The sequence below is a fragment of the Lissotriton helveticus genome, chromosome 1_1, assembly GCF_964261635.1.
Source record: "Lissotriton helveticus chromosome 1_1, aLisHel1.1, whole genome shotgun sequence".
NCBI lineage: Eukaryota > Metazoa > Chordata > Amphibia > Caudata > Salamandridae > Lissotriton > Lissotriton helveticus.
The window spans coordinates 420,113,485-420,132,335 of record NC_136057.1 but is presented as its reverse complement, the minus strand read 5'-3'; the positions used below and the strand labels follow the sequence as shown (position 1 = coordinate 420,132,335).

The window sequence follows — 18,851 nt, the reverse complement described above, 5'->3', positions numbered from 1 at the left end:
CAGAAAAGAAGGTGAAGATGATAAAAAGAGAGATCCATCAGAATATGAGGAAAGAGTTTTTGACTTTGAGGGAATTGCGAGGATAGTAGGTGTGTTGTCCTCTTTAATTCAAGCAAATATTTCAGGCCCACTTCATTACCGAGGTTTACAAAGGCTGAAAGTAAAGAAAGGATTATGATATGAAGACAGGATTTCTTTGAGTGCAGAGGCAAAGGGAGAATTAATATGGTGGATATAGAATATGGAGGCATGGAATAGAAGAGCAATTTTTGGAAATTCACCAAATTTTCTTTTAGAAACAGATGCAAGTTTGAACGGATTGGAGCATTGTTAGGACTTCAACAGACCGTGTTTGGTCAAAAGAGGAGAAATCGGACCATATAAACTGTTTGGAATTAACTGCGGTATTGTGTGCAATAAAGAGTGTCAGGAAGAGTCTAGGAGGTTAGACTGTGTTGATAGGGATGGACAATGTGTCAACAGTGGCATACATCAACAAATTGAGCGGAACAAAATCCAGAGGATTGATGAGTTTAGCAAAGGATTTGGGGAATTTTTGTTTGGAACTCAGGATTGCAGTAAAGGCAGAATACCTCCCAGGGGATTTAAATCAGACTGCAAATTGTAATTCAATTGTAATTCAAGACACTTGAGAGACTACAGTGATTGGAAGTTGGACATTAAATGTTTTATGAGGCTGGACAAGTTGTGGGGTCTTCTAGAAGTGGACCTATTTGCAAGTCGTTTGACTTATCAGGTAGCGAATCTTTACAGCTGGAGGCTGGATCCTTTGGCATCAGCGGTAGACGCATTCCAGCACATTTGGAGAGGAGAAAGTGCTTATGCTTTACCTCCATTTGCAATGATACAGAGAGTTCTATTGAAGGTGAGACAGGAGAAATATTTTTAGTGATGCCGGTTTGGGTGTCTCCGGTCTGGTTCTAGCATCAGTAATGGAGTTAGCATGTGCAGAAACTTTTTTGATACCAGCAAGAGCGGGTCTTCTAAAAAATGTTGAAGGAGAGGAACATCCTTTAGTTCATAGCAAGGTGCTGAACCTTCTTGTCTGGAGGATATCAAGAGATCTAGTTGTTTCAAGGGACTTTCGAGTAGGACTGCAGAGTTGCTGGAGGAATCATCGGCTTCTGGAACCAGGAGAAGGTATAAAGGGATTTGGAGAATACAGTCTAGTTGGTGCATGGAAAGACGTGTGGATCCCGTGGAGGCTCCTATAGTTCAGGTGAATCGTTTTTTGGTGGAGAAGTTTGAGGAAGGTTTAGGGTATTGTGCTATTAGTTGTTATAGGTCAGCAATGCCAGCAGGACATTTGCATGTCGATAATGACAGGTCGGTGGGTAAAAATGTTATGGGTTGTAGAGTTCTAAAGAGTATGGGATTGAAAAGACCTCCTAAAGCACGTTACAGTGTGTTGTGGGATGTAAATGCAGTGCTGACCAGGGCTCCACAAATCCACTCGCCCGCTCGCAAATGCGAGTGAATTTTCTGCAGGTCGAGTCAATTTCAAGGCCTACTTGACCGGCCTGGCGAGTGCCTCTGAGGTAGGTGCAGTAGCATGTGGAAGGCTCTAGGTGGCAGCATTGCGGTGCAGGGTGCGGTGCGCGATGAAAGGCTTAGGGGGCAGCATAGCATGTATCATGCACGCGGGTGCGGTGCGCCGTGAAAGGCTTAGGGGGCATCATGCACGCATTGCCTATTGTTTGGGTGCCAGGGCCGTCAATCTTGTAGCGCGCGAAAGCGCTACCAATGACGGCCCTGGCCTGCCCCCGCGCTATGCTGCTTGAAGTGCAGCAGTGACGTAGCACGCCACCACGCGCTCTCCTCGGTGGGGTCGGGACTCGGAGTGCAGGGCGATTTTGGCAGAGGTGAGTCCGTTTTCACATTAAATTTCATTTAGGCCCGCCGACCGCAAAACTTATCAACTAATCATTTCAGTAGACTAGTGTATTTTTGATTTCACTGTCTGAGCTAGTGCCAGTATTTGTTTGCGCGCCGCTGCCTGTGTTGTGTGCGAGTAAATACAGCTTGGGGAAAAGACAATTAAACTGGGCCGACTAGCTGTAATTTGGTCTTCTCTCAAAACAAATTCCAAAGTGCCAGTATGGATTGTCCAGCATGCTATTGGGAAACTGTTAATCAAAACTATTTATCAAAGCACTTCATTTCTTGCAATTAACTGGATTTTTTGTAAAGGTATCCATTAACCAACACCGCACTCATGAAACATTCAGCAGACAGAAGTAAATGGCCTGGTTTAGGAGAAACTTGCGTTATTTTGCACACATTCGTAATATGTATTTTTTAATATGAGGGCATGTGAAAGATCTTAGATGTGCCGGTATGGATTGTCCAGCATGATATTGGGAAACTGTTAATCAAAACTATTTATCAAAGCACTTCATTTCTTGCAATTAACTGGATTTTTTGTAAAGGTATCCATTAACCAACACCGCACTCATGAAACATTCAGCAGACAGAAGTAAATGGCCTGGTTTAGGAGAAACTTGCGTTATTTTGCACACATTCGTAATATGTATTTTTTAATATGAGGGCATGTGAAAGATCTTAGATGTGCCGGTATGGATTGTCCAGCATGATATTGGGAAACTGTTAATCAAAACTATTTATCAAAGCACTTCATTTCTTGCAATTAACTGGATTTTTTGTAAAGGTATCCATTAACCAACACCGCACTCATGAAACATTCAGCAGACAGAAGTAAATGGCATGGTTTAGGAAAAACTGGCGTTATTTTGCACACGTTCGTAATATGTATTTTTTTATATGAGGGCATGTGGAAGATCTTGCTAACGATCAAAATTTTCGAATTTCTTTTTTTATTCTGGTTTGAAGACCTATTAAATAATCACTGCTACAGGTTTAGCCCCTGCATGAAAAGGGGGGTGGGGGAGGTGGAGATTTTGTTCGTACACAATGCTTTACCTTTATCTGGCAGTGTCCCTTCTTAAAGGGCCAGGCACGTGTGAAAATATTTTCCAAATCACAGAGAATGGGTTAATGCCAAGGACTGGAACAAAGGATCGTTTAAAATATGTTTCTATTCGTGGGGCCACTAATCCTTGCTCCAACTGCATTTCCCTGAGCTGGGGCAGTAACTACCAGAGGTGCAAAAATATATATGAATACTAATTCTTCTCAACACAAAATTCAATATGCTGTCTCATTACACAAGCCTTCCCAATTGTGAATGGATGAGAACACTGAGCATAAATTAAAACATTATGACCGTGCATTCTTTTCAGTCCGTGAGTCATTTATTAATGTAATTAGCAGCCTGTGCCTGCAAGTAGACTGCTCACCTCGGGCTCGGTGCGATAGTGGGCCGTCAACCTTAATTTGTAATGGCGGATGGAGATCTAAAATGTAGTAATGAAAATGGACAGGCACCATTAATAATACCGAGGGAAACTTTTTTTTATTGTTTTGAAATGAGTGTATATCATTTTAAATTTCTTGTACTGGCAATTACTATTTACTCATTTGCGAGTAGTTCAGTCATTTAGACTTCTGGATATGTCGCCCTATATCTGGTATCTTTCAAAAGGTGTGCCCGGCGTGTCTAGGAAGAATGGTCGTATCAAGTCTGGCAGGGTCATATTTTGCTGAAAATCCGACCATATCCAGTGGCCGCATATCTACATGTCAATATACTGCAATGTTTTTTATACACAGTGCTTGTGGATGGCTCGGTGCAATATTAATGATTATGATTCATATACTCCTCCACCCCATTCCATATTTTTTTTGTTGATTTAAAGCTGTTGCTGCTAAGATCGTTGCACCCGTTATGTAGCAGGTATTTCTGGGGCAGTGACAAGAAGTGTGGGCAGCACTTAGTGGGCCAGAGGTTAGGGAGCGCTTGATTTATTTATTTAAATGAACGAAAGGAAAGTTGGTAGTTCTGGCAACCCTGCTAATGCTTATGGTGAAGTCAAAGCTTTTTATTTGAAGGGGGTGGGGGGGCAAAGTGTCTAATAGAAGATGTTTTCACATAGATTTGTGTGTTGAGTTTTGGTGATTGCTGGTCTTAGGGAGCTGTGGGGTACGCAAAATAAATTAAACATTGTTGACAATTGAGCATTTGGTGAGCAGTTCAAGATTCATTTTCATAGACCATAAATATCCAAGTCATGAGCCCTGCCTCAGTATGCATCCCAGTGCAATTAAGGGGAGGGAAGAAAACGTTGAATTATGGGTGGGATAAGAAAGGGATTACACAGAAGATGGGGAAGAGGATATGCAAAACGACAGAAGCAACGAATTAGAATGACAATGCTGTACTAAGTAGAACAGTAGTTGCACTGTCAAGCGTCCTATCACTGTGTAGAGCAAAAAAAGCACTTTTTGGTGGATGCACATCATGTTCTGAAAACATGTAATTCGCTCCCAACATGTGGGCAGACTAGAGCCAAACTCTAATGCTCACTACTCTAATTGCCTGGTGACAGAGCTACGTTGTCAAGCCAGAGACCATGTGCAAATATTTGTTTACAGGTGGCGGACTGTCTGTGCGATCAATTGTGGGTCGAGTGCATTGCTGTTAGGTCGAGTAGAAAAGTCTACTCACTCGACCTGCAGGTCAAGTGAGATTTTTTAGATTTGTAGAGCCCTGCTGACGTTGTCTTTGAGTTGGCCTGCAAATAGATATTTGGATTTAAAGAGACTTTCTGAAAAGTTGGCAACTTTGTTGTGTTTGGTGTCATGCAGGCGAGACTCAGATGTGAAAGCATTAGAGTTATGCAATAATACACCAGGTCCAGATGGAGTGTTTTTTGAGGTTTGGAAGAGGACAGAGACAATGCCAGAGTCAGTATTTTATCCAAAATCGCCTGAAGAAAAGAGGTGTGCAGTAAAATGTATGAGGGAATATGAGAGTAGAGTTATGGAGTTCAGAAAACATGGGGAAGATCAGTTATTGATATCATACGTGAAACCATATGGTGCAGTGAGCGCAGCAATTATTGCTAGGTGGGTTAAGAATGTTATGAAGGAAAGAGGCATTATTGTGAACAAAAAAAATCAAATTTTTTATGAGGGGCAATGTTATGTTACGAGGGGCAATGGCAAGTAAGTTGTATTTGACTGGGGGTCGACTGGAGGAAATTTTTAAAACGGTTGATTGGTCTAATGTGGATGTTTTTGCAAAGCATTATTTCAGACCAATAAAGCATGTGTCAAATATTGTATTGACAGGCTTTCAACATTGATAATTGTAGCCTCCGGTCTTGAAATGAAATGGCGATTCTCCAAGCGAAGTGCAATGAAAATCAAGATTTCATTTAAGACACGAAGGCTAACATTATCCCACCCTCCAACACCCATGGAAGATAAAATAAAAAAAAGAAAGGAAGGGGAATGCATTCATGTTTGAATACTTATCAATATTTTGTTTGAGTAATACTATATATTGATTTTTGTAATTGCAAGGATTATGTGGTGGTTGGAAAGAAATGTTCATGGATTCATTATTTTTTTCTTTCGGCAGAATGACAAGCGAGGAGGATATTTTAGAGGAATTCTTGGCGGATAAGAAATTAAGGTTGAAAAGATGTTTGCACGATTAAAAGAGGAAGAATGTTCAGTTAAAGGGTTATTTATGGACTGGAGATTTCTGGTTCTTGTGTTTTTAATAGTTAGAGTGTTCTTTAAAGGTGTTGCAGATATAAAAGATATAATGCATAAAGTTATCCTCCGTGTATTTGATGAAATCCTGATTCTCATTCCACTTCGCTAGGAGAATCGCTATTCTTATCTTCTCCTAGTTGATAAAGGATTAGACCAATAGCGTAATCCAGTTTTAATAGGACAGAAAAGATTGTTTCTTGGATCTTTAGGGTGGAATCCTAGTTGCGGAAAGATGCGTTTCAGCGTTTTCCTTGTAAGAAAGCTTGCTTTGGCTACATTTTCCTTTTGGGCATTCATTAGCCGGTTTGCAATCATGGCAATTCTGAGCTTTCTTAACTCCTTTGATATTCTTGGCAGTGGTGCTAGATCGTCAGGCCCAGAGAAGGCCATACGTTTTCCAGGTGCCACAGGTGAGTATTTCGGTTTTGGACACACTCAATTTGAGGTTGCTCCATGTCATCCATTGATCAGCGGCTTGGAGGAAACAGAAGATTCTGGATTTTCCAGTGTCCTTGTGACTTTGCATTTTCAGAAGTTTCTGCAGGTGAGCTGAAAACCATTGATCAGTTTTGGAAATGATTTCATGTAGATGTTGAAAAGCATGGCTGAGATGCTAGCGCCTTGGGGGACTCCTGCTTTACGGCTGTATGGTTTTGAAGAGATTGCAAGAGTATGGATAATATTTATTCTATTGTGTAGGTACGATGTGATTGAAGTGACAGCTGTGCCCTCTACTCCGGCTTCTTCAAGACTTTTGATCAGTGTGTCGTGATTAACTGTGTCAAAGGCTGCTGAAAGCTCCGGGAGAAGAGGGTCAGCAATGACCTTTTGGTTTACTGTATTTTTAAGGTTATTCTTGATTGAGATTAGTTTTGAGTTAGTGTCTCTTCCAGTTCAAAATCCAGTTTCGAAGTCGGAAAGTAGGGAATTCTCTTCAAAGAATTGTGACATCTAGGTGAAGGGTGTGGCGGAGAAAAATCTATTAATACACTAAGACAGAACAATTTTAAACAGTAATATAGTTTTAAACAATCAATCAATAGGGAAAAACAGCCAGTCTTAAAAAGAGACCAAAGTTTGAAGTTCAAAGTTCTGGATTACAAGCAGTGGTATATATACTGTAAAAGCCTGAACCAATCACAGGTTACAAATTCTTTTGACATAAATAGAAAGCTTGGCATCTAAGAAATTGTCAACATACATAAATATTTCCAAGAATTGTGTACGTTTATATGTTTAGCAGAATCCATGTTTTTAAACATCTCATAAGGGTGAGATAACTTTGAAAAACAAGTGATTATCTCTTGTTTGACGTCATTGGCCCAGCCCAGCTATGACTTTAGCATATTTTCAACAGGCTTGCACTAAGGCAGGATCCACACTTGTTTACACCCTGTCCTCTGACAATGCAAAAACATTTTCTACTGTTGGGCGCTTGCTGTGTTTGTTTATCAGCTAGAAATGTGGTGACATTTTCTATGACATCTGTACTAATTATTGATGTCCTGTCAAGTTTGAATCTGCAAAGAAATATAATCTATTTGTGTTTTAATGCAGCTAAATTGAACATGCAACATTTATGTGTGTTTCCTGAAACTAATGTGCCCTATGACCTATGTATTTTTGCGGAACGCGCAGTTATCTTTTTCAGCATATCAATTTATTAGACTGTTTCACTACTCACATAGGTTTAAAACTATCCCTCATCTAAAAAGTTTGTATTGGGGTTTGGGATTTTATATTTTCGTGTATTTGTCTATAAGATGTATTCCTATTATTTCCATACATCAGTTGCTCCTTCTATAAGTTTGCCCATGATCTGATTGCTGTAGGTATGTACTTGTCGGGGTCCTGAGTGTCCAGGTTAGTTTTCTTTAATGACCGCAATATGTCATATGCCTTCTAGGAAAACTCCTTTTGTTGATGAGTGTTCCGACTGGGATTTCTGCAGAAGTTTTTTAAAGAATGATTTTAAAGTTTTGAGAAGGACATGGTTCAGTGTGACAAGATCCAGCAGAAATTCAGTTGGTTATAGTTCTTCGAAAGAGTTTTGGGGCTATGTTAATCTTCCCCTAGAGAGCTTCGTTTCTAACAGGTTGGGGCTGTTGTTCTTTCTGTTGATTAACCCCTTCCATGCTGCAGTCGGCCATTGGCCGATGGCAATGCTACCTCGCTGGTGTTGCCGTCGGCCAATGGCCGACGCGGCCCAAAGCGGCGCAGCCAAGGTGTTAACTAAGAATCCATCATGTTTCCTTTAGTTGTGTAGTGATTTTCTAGTTTGTAATACAAATCTGGAGAAAGGGGGGGGTTGGTACCTTCTGTGCATTTTGGCTTTCAGATTTTTGTGAGTATTTTATAAAATTCTTTATTGGTACATTTTGCATTGTGGATTCAGCTTGAATAGTATTGTTTTGTTGCTGTTTTGATTGTTGACCTGTCTATTATGTTAACCCCTTGCGTGCTCATGACAGAACCACGCTGTCATGAGCCACAGGCGGCGTGGTTCCGTCATGCTGTGGCCGCTTCGCTCACGAGGCACTAATTCCCCGACTCTGTGGGCAAATTAATGAGCGGGCGTGGTCACGCCGTCATGAGCATACGCCGCCCGTGTGACTCATGACAGCGTGGTTCCATCATGAGCACGGAAGCGCCGTACTCACTCCCCTTCCCCCCACCCCCCCCCGCGCCACGGCCGAATTCCGACCGGGAAGGGGTTACGTTTGTGTAGGTGTTTTTTGTCCTTAGGGCTCTTTGTTTCTTTGTTTTGAGTTGGTTGCATTGAAGTTTAGCAATTTGTTTTCTTTTGTTATATTGGGTAATAATAAATATTAATTATTAGATGTCAAAACTTTTATTGTGGTCTATATTAATGGTTGGTAGTTTAATCTCTTTCTCTCACACACACAAAACCCTGGTGTGACTAAGAAGGTGGGCTTCAAATGTATCTATAAAAGTGCAGGCATTTTTTGGGAAGCAGAAAATGAGACTGAGGAAAGGCGGAAAGAGGCACACAATACACCAGGTTTGCTCAGGAATAGAAGGAATGTATTTGGATGAGGAAATGCTTGTTTATTTGCCCAGAGAAGACCACGCATCAGCTCTAACAGTAGGCCAGATGTGGTCTTCGCCACGACCCTACATGTACAGCAATAGACATATTACAGGAGCAAAGGTTGCACAGAGCCGGGCATTCCATTAACGGACGGAAGCGGCCTGAGATGTCTTAGAAACAAGATTAGGGACACAAGATAGGGAGGAGGACAGCACCTGGTTCTGGTTTTCTCTGTATTTATGGAATAAGGCCTTAGGCACTGTCCAGGATGATAGTGATGGATAAGGCCGTTTCCTGTGCCTGCTTAGAGCGTAACCGCTACAGTGCCTTTTTAAGTTATTACATAACACAATAACACATGGTCTACTCAGCACAACAGAGAAGAGCAACCTCAGTATGTCCGAGCTGGGTTAGCTCAGTGGGTTGGAGAAGTAAGGAATAAGGATAAGATACAAATTGTGTGTGTGTATATGCTAAGTTACTCTGTGGTGGTTGCAACTGGGTAGTTCTAGTTAGGTCAGCTGTCGCCTGGGAAAAGTATTTTTTGTTCTGCTAATAACTTTGGCCCCATTTGTTAAATTTCCACTAAACTTTCCCAAAAATTGGTACTTTTTTACTAGTTGGTACTTATAAATTTTTGGGGTGATCGCCAGGCGGGCCGAGAAATATGGGGGTGCACAAAACTCATGCATTTTCCAAAGACTTCTTTAGGCAGGGCTACTGCAAAAACTGAATGGAATTACATCATATTTGACAGGAAGCTAGATATTGGTCTGCAGGTTGTGCTTTTTGTGTTTTTGTGTAAATCGGTTTTGTAGGTTTTGAGAAATTAAGGTAAAAAAGAAATTGTATATATCGAGGGTAGGGTGCGAGATGCTTGAGAGAGTCGCACAGAAGCACCAGTTAAAAAATGGAGCATTCGGATTGGCCTAGGTGCCTGTATTTCCCTTGGGCCATCTTGCATATGTTGGACTCCCTTGGGAGAAAGCGCTCTGATTGGCTACCAATTAAATGAGAAAATGTTTGCTTGCAGCCATTACAAATGCAAAAAGAATAGTTAAAGGACAGAATGTAGAACAATATCATACATTCACCCCAGTGCAGAGATCTGGGCCTAAATCAATTTTTTTTGCTTCCCATTCCAATGCCGTTCCAGTTTGAACCAAGCCATATGCAAATCAGTCTTGACCCTGCGCTCAATGGGAACAGTCCAGCCCGAACTGCCAGGCCAGGTCCTCCCTTGACTGGAAACAAGAATCCTAGGACAGGTTTCGGGTATGACCCCCCCCCCATCAGCCAGGTTAGCTCGACTCTAGTGGCTTGGAGAGCCCGGGACCCAAGCCTGGGCATACCCGTCCCACTGAGGGTGGCAAAAAGAACAATTGATGAACAGAATGCAGAAAATAGTTGTACTTTCACCCCAGTGCAGAGATCTGAGTCTAAATCCATCATTTTGTTGTTCTCCATGCCATTCTAGTTTGAGCCCAGCCATATGCAAATAAGTCTTGACCCTGCGCCCAATGGTAACAGTCCAGCCCGAACTGCCAGGCCAGGTCCTCCCTGGACTGGAAACAAGCATCCTAGGACTGGTTTAGGGGTTTCATCCCTCATCAGCCAGGAAAGATGTACTCCAGTGGCATGTAGAGCACGGGACCCACCTATGGGCATACCCTTCCAATTCAGGGTGACACATACAAAAAGAACAATTTGAGGGTCAGAATGCAGAACAATGTCATATATTCACCCCAGTGCAGAGGTATGGACCTAAATCCATTGTTTTGTTGTTCCCCATGCCATTCTAGGTTGAATCCAGCCATTTGCAAATCAGTCTTGACCCTGCACCCAATGGGAATAGTCCAGCCCCCACTGCCATGCCAAGTCCTTCCTTGACTGGTAACAAGGATCCTTGGACCTATTTCGGGGATTCACCCCTCATCAGCCAGGATAGCTTGACTCCAGTTGCATGGAGAGCACGTAATCCACGCCTCGACATACCCGACCCACTCAGGATGACCAATGCAAAAAGAACAAGCATTTTTTAAGGCATTGCCATTTACAATGTCAATAGCTCAAAATATTGTAATTGCCAGATCAATTGCATTGCATGATCTTGGGGAACCTAACTACCACATGTGCTGTAAGTTTTGCACTCTGAACAGATAATATAATTAATTGCGTAGCTATTGGGGTAAGGTATCATCAGTGCAAGGAACTGTGGGTGGCCTTAGAGTCCTGACATCCAACCCTGCAGAGTTCTGTTTCGGGTGGTAAAAAGAGCCACGCAGTGTAATTTGGTTGTAAAGTAAAGGTATGTAACTAAGACCTCCTCAAATAGATATTTTACTACACTTGGGTCAAGCCTCAGTGGTCTTGCTAGGAGGAGGTATAGCTATCCAGTGTGCAGCAGGTGCAGTGTCACCGGGGCTCTGAGGGTCCCAATGAACGCAAACAATCCCTACATTTTAGTGCTCAATCAGCGTTTTTTTTCCTGGCTAGCACTTGGACACACAATACACTTGCTAGGCTACTGTATGCTAGCTTCAAATAATGCAATGTTTACCGATCTGAAGCCGAGCAGCGAAAATTAGTCATCACCAAATACGGATTCCAATAAAAACACTTGAATTAAGGTATTGACAATTCACATTAAACTGTTTCAATGGTATTTACTGTATTTAATATTTGAATTGCATTAGATAGCATTATTTAAAACGTTACATTGCCTGGCTATAAAATAGAGATAAAAATGCATTTATCAAAGTTTAGCCACTTCCAACCAATCACCCTACACAGCGTAGCATGCAGACGAATTTGGCAAGCGCTTCAGTGCCCCCACATAGGCGCAGCAAGGAGCTATAAAACTGTTGTAATACAAGACAGATATTTTGCCAAACTATAATACATTTAGTTGTATCCTTAGGTAAAAGAAGAGGGTTTCATGGAGATGCCACTGTTCATCTCAAAGTACCTTGCAAGTTCTTTAAAGAGCTAATAAAGAAATAAAACAGTTTCAGAAGAGGCCAAATAAAGAGGCACAGTTAAAACATTGATTACTCACCTATTCCCTTTTAGGCTTGTGTTTTGCTACGAGGCATGACTGTGTACTTCACCAACGGGAGCGAAGGCACGAATGCAGAGAGAGAAATCGGCAAACAGGAGCCGAAGAGCTTGAAAAAAAGCCTCTACGCGCGCCTCTCCAGCCCATAAATCTTTAAAATAAGGGCAGCGTCCTGCGAGTGATATGTGCGTCCGCCGCTGCCATTGTGAAACTTAAAGATTGCATGGCATGCTGAAGAAAAAAGAAATGAAGCGGAAAGCACGCAAAGTCAGACGCAAATTGTAAAACGTTAGCAAAAAAACTTTGCTGGCATTTTGAATTTACAGCTAAATGGAGATAAAGATGTGAAAGTGCATACAGGTCTTGATTTGGCTTACTTTATAAAAGCTAATTTCTGTACCTCTTTCAATTGGTGTTCTTCTTAACTGTCTTACTATTTCAGTCCATGAAAATTAAGTAAATAAAATCAAAAGCAAAACAAACAAAACGCTGCATTTAACTACCAGAAATCACAGATGAAGTATTATTTTATTTATACGTTATTCCTCTATAAAGAGACACATATAGGATCCCATTTTACACTGCACTGAGTGGTCCGCGCGTGAGTGAGAGGGGTACCGGCAGGTTGTGCCTGCAAGTGGCACGCGCGCTTGGGATAGCAGTCTGCTCATTTTCAAGCACTGCACTCCTGCTTGTGGCACGCCACTGCTCGCTCCCGCAAGGTGGATGCCGCCACAAGCACGAGTGTGTGCTTGAAAATGAGCAGAGCGACAGCTAAATGCCCTCCTATGCAGCGCATGCGAGACCTAACAATTGATGGACAACAATGTCATGCATTAACCCCAGTACAGTGATCTGGGCAGCCAGTACAAGACTCAGGGACTTGCGGCCAGATTCATCAAACCAAAATCCTTTGCGAGCGGTATTTTTGCATTTGGGATGCATCATCCCAAATGCAAAAATTGCAATTGTAGAAATCGCTAAATTGCGATTATTTGCATTTAAGGAATCGCAATTTACGATTCCTTAAATGCAATGCATGACCCATTCCTAGATTGCGAATTCGCAATCTGGGGACGCTATTTACCTGGAAGTCAAACTACGTGGTAAATAGCAAAAACTTAGAAAAATGCACTTTAGTGCATTTTTCTAAGTTGTATGTTACACACACAAATGTCCTTGGGACATGTGTGTGCGCAACACCAGGGAACATTACCATTTCAGGGGTGCAACAGGGTGTCCTTTGGACACCCTGCCACCCTTGAAATTGCGGCACATTTGCGATAATCGCAAATTAGGAATCAGTAGGAATCGCAAATAATATTGCGATTCCTACATGCATCCCGTTTTGCTAGTCTTTAATAGCGAATCCTTAAAATTCGCTATTAAGGACTCGCAAAACATGACTTTGATGAATCTGGGGATTAGTCTCTTGTCCTGAAGTAAAAAAATAATATAACGGGCAAGTTAGGGATTCCCTGACACACTAGACCCCATGGCGTGGCCCCCACCCCAAAACATTAAATGCAGTGGGAGCCCACCCCTAGAGCCGATTACTTTTATTAAGGCAGAGCCCCGTTAATGGCCCCATGGACCTCTCACTAGCTATGTTCAGGTACCCCACCAACAGAATATAGCAGTTTCCCTGCACTCACAGATGTGGGTGTGTAAACTTGTGTTTGCTCCCGCTTGGCAGAAGCATTTTTGGATCACCCGCCATGTGCGGACAAACACAAAGTCTGTTCCCAGTGGGCGGGAGCTTTAAAAAGAGAGCAGACTTTTGATCTGCCTCCCTCCCCACACTGATGTGGGCAGGGAAAGAGATCAAAATATTGCTTCTGCTCGAATCATACAGCAAAAGTAGTTGCTCACTGCAGGCGAGAGCAATGCCAGATCCATGCATGTGGGGAGTCGGGTGGGGTCACGGGTACATTCTGGCTCTCCCCTCAGCCTCCAGCTGGTGACTGTATGGCTGCTGCTCTGGGTTGGCACCAGGGCATCCACCTTTAATATTGAATGGGGTCCTCAGGGCCAGAAAAGGCTTGGGAATGGAGGCTATGTGCCCTCCTCTTAATTTTCAGTAGTGGCCCTTGGGGATGGGATCCCTAGGGCCTAACAAGGCTAGGGGAGGGCAGCTACATAGCCCCTTGCCTTTAATGTAAATAACTGGCAATGGTGTTGGGTTCCAGAGGACCTACTAAGACTGCAGGGGGCCGCACAGCCCCCTCCCCTTTAATAGGGGATGGGTTCCCTAGGCCTAATAAGGCTCGAGAGGGGGGTGCGCTGCCTCCCTCCCCTACAATAAAAAAAGGTCCTTGGGGTTGGCGTCCCCAGAGCTTAATGAGGCTCGTGGAGTGGGACCACGTGGTCGTCCCTGCGTTTAAAAAAATTAAAATGGCCTAATGGTCTTATGAGGTTCAGGGAGGGGTGGCCACTTGCCCCACCCCCCTTTTTTAAAAAACACAAGGTCCTATCGGAGGTTGCCGCAGCGCGGCGGGGGTTGACTTTACATATGCTAATAAAATATTAATTTATGTTTAAAATAAAAAATCTAGAAATGAAAAAAAAAAAACCTAAAGGTTAAAGTAACGTTCTAGTTGGGTGAATATATCAGTGGCAACATTAACGTTTTGAACAATAAAAAAACCAGAAATTCACCAGTTATAGTTCACATAGCTAACTATAACTTCTGCCCCACTAGGCATTGCTTATGATCTCACAAATTACATCTTTCATGACATATTCTATGACAACATTTATAACATCAGTATGTATATACATATATATATATATTTATATACATGCACACACACGCACACTAATGGTACTTGTTATTCCAAAGTACTTTTGTACTACTGAAAAGCGCACATATTCTCCCCTTATACGCATTGCACCCCTTGAGAGAAGTGCCGGTACTCTCCCTTTCAAATAAGAGGTGCAGGTACTGAGTCCCCCACAGTACATGCACATGTAATATACTCACTGTTTCATTATTTAAGGTTGATCAAAATGGGTTTTAATGGTTAATGATAAAAACACAATTCTATGATTCATATATTTTACTTTGTACAGTGTTGGACTGGGCCGTTTGGCATTCTGGCAATGCCACAAGGGCCAATTTATTTTTGTCTTGTCACAGCCCATGGGTTTTTAAAAAAATGGCCCACACACTAGCCCTTTCAAAATGGTCATCTGGCAGTGTCAGACTACCTGAAAGACAATTCCTATACTGGCTTTGTATTGAGTGTTGTATGCATTGTTGGTATAGTAGTGCATATGCAGACACATGTACATAACCTTCTTACAAAACAGTGCTTGAAAAGGATCAATAAAATTGCAGGTACTCACTATCTTAGAATACCTTTTTTTCTATGCAGAAGTGTAGGCATTATGACATACTTTTAAAAAAATGTTATTATATTATTTTAATTAGTGAGATATGGCAGATACATCTGGTGACTGGATTAAACCATAATCCTGTGTATACCTAACATGTACATTCAACATACTTTTTTTAAAATCACATGACTTTGCATCTTTGAAGCACCCAGTTAGTCATTTTCTTAACATTGTATCGACCTTCAGCATTACTGTCCACCACTACATAACATGCATGAATTATATACTTTACATTCTCGACTCTATCCACCTCTTAATTCTATGTGTTCAAGTATAAACATCTCACCATTGTCTCCCCAACCATTCTTCTATCATGCAGGCTTTCAGAAGTCAACTGTTCCACTTTACACTGAGCACAGTTCATGGGGTAGAGTTTTCTTTTCCCTCTGGCTCTCCCGTATCGTTTCCCGCAAAATATGTTTGGTAAATTTCCCATATATTTCTATTCAGTTGGGAAAGCAATTTGTTATATGCCTCTGATTGGGTATTACAATATAGCATATCGGTGTGCCAAGCTTCCAGGGTCAGAGCCGAGCCGCTGGTCCATCTGATCACCACCCGGCGTTTTGACAATAGCATACCAATAGATACCAATTTGGGATATGCCCTATCTATTGTTTTGCTATAACCAAGTAGTGCCATTAACAGGTTTATCTCCAGTGTAATAACTATTCTATTCCATAGGTCTAGTGTGACTGCTCCCCAGAAGGCGAACACTACTGGGCAGTACCATGCCACATGTACGAAGCCCGCTAAGAGCATCTATAGTATGTTGCTGTATCTTGCAATACATATCTGCATACATTTTCCGGGGTATAATATACACAGTTTATGTATTTAAATTGTATGAGTCTGTGTCTTCCATTTTTTTTAGACTTCTCTGATCATGGCGCAACAATGTCTCCATCAGTCAACAGTGATTACAGTGTCCAGGGCTCTTTGCCACTATAGTCTTGCCTTTGTCATGGATTGTCTGTGGGCTTATTGAACAGAGGCTTAGAGTCTTGTGATTAATTTACTGGGTGCCTTTTCCCTTATCAAGGATCTGAGTGCTGGCACGCCCGAAAGGTTCTAACATGTCATCTCTCAGGAGATCACGTAGCATACGTCGAACTCTGAAGTAATGAAATCGGGCAATGACTGTCCAATTCGGTCCTAAGTGCTTCCTAGCTTTTCACCGCCCCATCTTCGAATATGTCTCCCATCTTGGTGATCCCCAGTGACGGAAATGCGTGTGTTACCCCCTTTATCCCTTACTATCGTGAACCATGAGCCCCATTCCATTAGCTTGAGTGGCAAATACAATACCGATCCATCTTGTTTTTCCAAAAGACTCTACCAAAGATAAGTTATGGTGTTTAATGAGTTGAGGATCACATGTCACCTCTGGGGGGGGTGGAGAATAGTGTAGAGGGGGCCACCACATCCCTCTCGAAGTATAGATATGGCAGGTCCTGTGGTCTGTGAAACCAGTACTGCACAAAAACGCTCTGTGCTACTTTGTAATATAATTGTAAGTCTGGTGCGTTTAGTCCTCCCTTGTCCTATGACATGGTGAGCGTTTCCCACTTCACTCGTGGCTGTTTTCCCACCCAAGCAAGTTTGATCATGAGAGAATGCAGTGTAGTGAAAAGTGTGCGTGGTAATAGTATTGGGATATTTTGGAATAGGAATAGGAATCTAGGGAGGATCACCAACTTCATTATGGCAATATGTCCCATCAAAGACAGCTGCAGTTTATTCCAACGATCAACATCTGTCTCAAATTTCGCTATCACCGTTCCGTAGTTATCCAGGATGACTGTTGAGGGGTCCGTGTGTGCGGTGTCGTAGCTGGAGTAAGAGGAAATACCATGAATGTCTCCCAAGTGATGCAGAGTCCTGATAAGCCTCCAAAGCACACCACCTCTCTGAGAATAGGTGAGAGGTTTCTCTCTGGGTCTCGGACATATATTTTGGTATCCTCTTCATATGCTGGCGGAAATTATGAGTCTATAGTTTGGGAAGCGTATACCTCTGTGAATATGGTATTCTAGTATAGTACATGCCAGTGGTTCCGTCACTAGAGCATATATATATATATATTTTTTAAACCTTTATTGTACAGAAAGTGCTCACAAATACGGGCCTACAACCCAGCGGGCTGGCCACCACATATCAGAAGCATAATTAGCAGTACAAAAGTACCCACAGGATATGACAACACGAACACAGGAGACATAGGCCGAAAGCCATAGAGCAACCAGCATAGACAGGATACGTGAAGGTTGATTTTCTATTATGGGAACGGGGAGTACAGGATCATGACGGGCAGTGAGTCAAGCAAAAAGGGGGGGGCCGTGGTGAGCCGCGAACAGGCGATCATAGAAGGTACAGGATAAATCCGACAAGGACTAAACATATTGGTAAAAACAATTCCAACTGAAGCACCACTAGGAGAGGCAATTTCGCTCGCCGTCCAGCGCCCACCCACCACAGCTACAACCTGACTTAACAAACAGACGTAAAAAGAGCCCATCGTATAAATCAATACGTTACACACCCCAATAAAAGGAAAGAAATCCCCCACGAAAGAGGGAGGGGAAGGAAAAAGAAAAAGGAAGGGACTCCTCAAACACGCGCCCCCTGGCGAACGAAGCAGGAAAACAGCAACCGGCACACAGCAACCATTAGAAATCAGTGAGAGGAACACGTAGTGAGCCGTAATCACAATAAGACCGGAAGGCCAGTGCATCCGAAACACCCAGGGGAACACATGACAAGACGGAGTCCCGAAAAAGAGAATAGTTAAGAGCCATAGAACAAAAAAAAGGGGAAAAAAGGGGGAAAAAGACCCCCCAAAGTGACAGACCCCCCCACCCACCCCGCGAGCCCACCCTGCACCCCTGCAGAAGGCTATGGCCTACCCCCCAGCAGCGTGCCTGTCGCCCTAATTAGAACCCGAAATATAGAAGAGCAAAGGCGAGACGGAAACATAAGACAAAATGGAGGGGGGGAAAGGGAGAAAGGGAAAGAAAACGCACGGGAGAGGGCCATAGAACAGGATCAGCAGCGCCCACCCACCCGCCTGAAAAAAGGCAGAGCCCTCGGGAAGTCAAAGAAGTATAAGGATACACTCCAGGAGCACCACAAATTCACACATAGTCATACCGTTACATGCCGATCATCCAACCATTACAAGACTACCGTACACAGAGGCAAGTTCGTCTCAGCCCTGTCCTTGTTTGTCCAAAGTTGTAGTCTTCCGATTCACTAAGAACCAGACCGCGAGGAACAGAAGGCAAAGAACAGGGAGATAAAACGGCAGTCCAGATAAGATACGTGGAGTAGAACCCGGATGATCCGGAAAAGTCAGAGAACATCGCAAGCCATGCAGGCACAGTTTCAAGGACAGTTCGAAGAAAGCCGACCCAGCGGGGCCGGCACAGGAGCCAGGGTCGGTCATTCGAGGCGAAGAGAGGCAGAAAGAATCATCGAGTCCAGTTCGGACGGGACCCGGCCCCCGGATCAGTGGCGCAGGAGATAGAACAGGACGATGAAGGGCAGCGGAACTCCGCACACCCACTGAAGCGGCAGTCGCCAGGCCCATGCTTCCCAGGATAGTTCCAGCCGCACCCAGCAACGGCGAAGCCGCACCCAGTTTAGGGGGCCCGAACGGCCCGAAGAGAGGATCCACCT

At 43.0% G+C, this 18,851-nt stretch overlaps 1 protein-coding gene across 5 annotated transcripts in view; it reads left to right on the top strand.

The window, feature by feature from the left end:
• AMN1 (antagonist of mitotic exit network 1 homolog) overlaps positions 1-18,851 on the top strand; it is an 851,867-nt gene that overhangs the window by 67,988 nt on the left and 765,028 nt on the right. For 3 of the 5 annotated variants that reach the window (XM_078673783.1, XM_078673780.1, XM_078673779.1), the window contains exon 2: positions 15,493-15,596. The exons of the other annotated variants lie outside the window; for them this stretch is intronic. The gene's annotated coding sequence lies outside the window, so the exon portion shown is untranslated. The remainder of the gene's footprint in view (positions 1-15,492; positions 15,597-18,851) is intronic. 5 annotated transcript variants of the gene reach the window in all.